Source organism: Heliangelus exortis, chromosome 5 (assembly GCF_036169615.1).
Source record: "Heliangelus exortis chromosome 5, bHelExo1.hap1, whole genome shotgun sequence".
Taxonomy (NCBI): domain Eukaryota; kingdom Metazoa; phylum Chordata; class Aves; order Apodiformes; family Trochilidae; genus Heliangelus; species Heliangelus exortis.
The window spans coordinates 11,902,876-11,907,865 of NC_092426.1; positions in this window are offsets into that span (position 1 = coordinate 11,902,876).

Below are 4,990 nucleotides of genomic sequence, written 5' to 3' on the forward strand. Positions count from 1 at the left end.
CAGGATCAACAATGTTGAACTATGGCACAGAAACAAATACTTAGAATAAGCAAACAGTGTCTCCCTAACAGGCAGTAACATTAAAACAGAAAGGACTACACAATGTTTTACTTGCAATATTGACCAAAACATTCTTTCCAGAAATTCATCCATCTGGAACCTAAAGAAATCATCAGTAGCAGACATAGGAGGTTACTCAACAAGCCTAAGAGGAGAGTAAAAGCCGATTTTCAACCTAATCTTACGCCAGTTGCCAGAAATCTGTGGGACTCCAAATCATTAAATCAAGCTGGACAATAGCCTCACCATTTCTAAGTGATTCAGTCCCTTCCTGATAGATTTTTGATATGTCAGCCAATTTAGCCAAGACAGAACCATATGCCGCCTCCCCAAATCCTCCTTCTCACAAGCATTGTGATATGGGGTAGGAGATGCTCTATTAATACCTCAACAGCTGAAGAAGGTAAACCTCACCTAACTCTCAAGTTGCCAGGCTCTACTCCTTCTTATGCTCCACCTTGCTACTGGATGAGCAGTACCATGGTTACAAGTTGCAGCCACAAATATACTCAATTTGAACAAAAGGAAAAAAACCTAGCCAGGTACAACCCTTCCAAGTTATAAATGTTGTTACAACAAAAATACTGGGGTGAAATTCAGGTCATTTATCATGCCATTATCTGTAACATGACAGTATTTTTGTTGGGTTTTCGGTTTTTTGTGTTTTGCTTTTCTACAGTTCATATGAAAAAGGAACAAGACATTCAAAGACTGAAAACCTGTATGTTGCAGATGGAGGACAAGTAGTAGGAAAGTTATCAAGATGCAAGTATAAAAAGTTGACCTTGCAAAGATGCGTTTGTTCTGTGAATTTAAATATACTTACTATTATGTAGGAAAACAAATGTTAGCAACTGTTGTTATCCAGACTTTTGATCTGTGGATAATTAAAGAACAACTTAAAATCCAGAAGCGTGCCAAACACTCTCAGATTAGCAGAACATGCAATTAAACCTCTCTTCTGTCAGAAAAACTGCTAGAGAAAATAGAGAAAGTGCTAGAGAAAATAAGAGAAGCTTACTGAAGGAAATATGCCGTGTATCAAGCACCATGGCCATGGTGACAAATGAAGGATCTATTGGACCATATGACTCTGGAAGGTACAGCAAGGCAATAGGGAACCCAAAGAACTTTCAGGGCCAAAAGTAGTGGAGATAAGTCTTGAAATAACAAGGAAGCAAATTGCTTCTTTCAACATTCAGGAAGTTGTATGTTCATGGGCAGTGGAGAAGGAAAGCAAAAGAACATCATTTTCCTCCTCCCTGTGCAACTCTTTTGCAATTTTTGTACTAATATTGCTCTCACTAATGACAAAAGAGGTTATCACTAACAGGAAAAAAAGATATTGGTAACATAATATGTACAGTACTACATATGACATGCAGTATAATCTTGTCTATTTGTAGTTTATTACGGGTTTTAACTGACTTGATCTCAAATGTGATTTTAAGCTATACAGTTTCATCAATAAATAAACTGAAAGCAAGCAAGGCAAGGTCTGCAGTGAAAAATAATATCCTACACATTGTTATAAACAGGAAGAAAGGCAAGACCCAATGTCCACAAAACATTCTTCAGGTCTATAAAACTTTGCATCTAACACAGTAAATTGCTTCTTGGTATCATTCAGTAGCATAATGTATTATTTATTATGACTGCTTTTCTTTACCGAAAGAAAACCTCTATGGTTTTTTACTAGCAGTAAAATAGTTGTATTTCTTCAGCCATATCCATATGTTGATCAATAAAACACTAAAATCATAATGAAGTTTGACCTCATGGTCTGCAATGCTTGCTAAACATATTGAATTAGGAATTGTTTCTAGAGTGCTTTGCTAGACTAAAGTTGATGTGAAAGAAAACATTCTTTTTCTAGGATCTGATCTAGTTGTCTTTAGCAAAGATTTATCCTAGATGAATACTCAAGTGCCACAATCAACCAGGCCACATATCTTCTTGCTTATGCACTGATGTGTTTTCACTTAAGGAAGAATCTACAACATCTGAAAACAGTAATAATGAACTTCAAGCTTTGCAGCTGCAGCTAAAGGAAGTATCTTACCCTTAATTTCCTCCAGGCAGATACCTGCTTCCCTGACAGTTCAGAACAGTACATTTTCATTTTGTGCTCTGGAAAAAGTCAAGATGAAATTCCCTATCCCTAAACTATACAAGAGGAAAGAATAAAAACAAATACAGAAACAAAACCACAAAATAGCAAAACCTGAAATCCTGACATATTTTTCTTTACAATCCATTTCTAAACCACAAACATTTGTATGCTCTTTCAACCTATGGAGTCATTGGATTCATACAAAACCATTGGAAGTTCAGTCAGAGCACCAGTTAATACTAAAGTCTGATTAACTCTGTATGCAAAGGCCAAACCCTCTGTTTTGCTGAGAAAAAAGGGGAACTGTTGAAAAATAAGTAAAAGCATAAACTGCTTTTACTCAACTCAAAACTTGACAAACAGGCAATTTGTTCTCAGCAAGCTTCTTGCAGCTCTGAAGCACACCTGACTTCATGAGCCTTTAAATCATTCCACACACAAGCTAACACAGTGTTTTCTACAGATCTGCCTCACAATTGCTGAGATGTGCTTTAGCTGAAATATATTAGGCCATATCCAGTCATCACCCATGTTTTTTTTTTATGTGGACTTTTCACTATTTAACAAGATGTCCCTTTTATGCCTCAGTATTTATCTGCTCTGTGATCTATTAACTTCTACAGAAGTTCAGGCTTGCTTCTGAAGAGAGCTTCCAGTTTACAGAAGTACCTGGTGAGAACAGCAGCTCACAAGAGGGATCACACCTTAACCTGCAGCAGAAGGAATGGTATCCAATCATCATCTATCTTAAAGCTTTTCTACTAGAAAAAAAACTGAAAACCAAAAAAACCTCTTCCACACCCTCTTCCCCATGTAACACTCCCATTCTTTTGCCCTGGGAGTGCCAAATCAGGCTGATATTATAAACCTTCTCACTCCTATCAAGGAAAGTGCAGCATTTTAGCTATTCTGTTTACAAAGCTATCAATAAGAGTACTGATCCAAAGTCTAGCTTTTAGTTTTAGCTTTATTCCCATATGCAAAATGCATAAACAAGATTATTTTTAAATCTACCCTGTCAAGTTCTTGACTTTCTAAGTACCTTTGCTTTCTCCGTAGCCTTAGGCAACACAAACATTACTGCAGTTACTGAGTAGGCAAACTTTAATGGCAACAGAAACATTGTTTACTTCCCTCCTCCTGTCAAGCCACTGTAACACAGACATGAAAGGTGCTGTGCAGACCAAAACTGCCATTCATTCTAGAACTGGATAAACCAAGGTCAGCAAGCGCTACCACCTGACTGGTTCGACTTCCCAGAATTATTTTTGTAGCAGGCCCAACAAAAATCCCAATTCTTCTCCACATCTTCAAGGCATTAAGGAACTGTATTTTGAAGAATGCTCTTCAGCACATACCATCCTCAAGTTTGTCCATCTTAACAGAATAGAAAGATGAATCAGTCATTTATTTTTTTTTATGGTATGCACCCATAAAGTATCCTGTGACCACCTTTATGGCAGGTCATGCCCAAGTGGCAACACCTTTTTTTTGTCATTGCCATTCCTCTTCACCTAGCACTTTAAGAAAATAACTTTTCCAGACATTTTAAAATTTTGGCAATTTTGCCATTTCTGTTAACTGTGTCTTCTACTTTTTACTTACTATGGAATTAGCAGACAGAAGGATTTCTGCCTACCTTTAAAACTACATTACTGATGACACACACTAAGTTAATAAAATGTATTTAGTATTCAGCTTTCTAAATTGACAATGTGTGGCCACTGTGGGTGGAAAAAAATTGCACTACTTCAGTTGAAGAGTGGACCTCTTCAAAAGGGGTCAATTTAAGTCAAGTATAAGTTCAGCAGTTGTTCTGGCAAGAGAGGAAGGAGTTCTCAGTTCTGTTTCACTAAGAATTTATTCACGTAGTGTTTCATATCTGTACCTCAGCTCCTATAATCTTCAGAAGTCATAAGTATTTAAGTTTAGACTGTCCTGCATTTCTAGCAGGCATGGCAGACAACAAACAGACACAGCTGGAAAAGTCTATAGTCAGTTGTACCTTTTAAAAATGGTCTAAGTCCAAAAGATACAGCACTACAGAATTTGTCTCCTTCCATTCTGACAGCAAGAGAAGCACATAAAGCAATATGAAATGTTAGATCAAATGAGTGGTAGAACAGCCATGAGTATGCACTTAAAATCTTTTACCAGCTTAAAAATCACTGGCTACATTTCTCCCCCACCCCTCAGACTGTCCTCTACTTACCTGAACATGCTCATGAACTGGTGGTATAATGCAGAAACTTGCTGATAGTAAGCTGGCAATGGTTGTTTCAAAATCATTTTGCTGCTATTCTCAAAACTTGCAACTTCTTCACTGAAAATCTGTAAGAACTCTGCAATCAACTAAGCATGATGTTTAAGAACAAGATGTGTCAACTATACTTTAGAAGCTTAAACAACTTGAGAAGCTGCTTAATGCAAGTATTTATTCATACATAATATGGAATTAACTAGTTACAAAGCAAGATCTTTCATGCAACTAAGTGTTGCTACTTACACTCAGGAGTGTATTGAATACTACTGATTTGAGGCCTAAGTGAAAGCATTTCTAATCTCTCTCCAGTTAGATGCAGTATAACTAGGGGCAATGCAAGCTTAAATTCCCAGTTAATCCTCAAATCAGTATTTAACATAAATAATTTAGTCTCAAATGTATGTTCAAGAATGTAGTACTGACACCATCAAGGAATCTCTTTACCTTGCAATTCAATAAAACAGGTACCACTTTATGACACAGGAAAGTAACTTTCTGCACAAGCCTAACACCATCATATATGCTGCTTAAGAAAAAATAAGGTCAATTAGAAC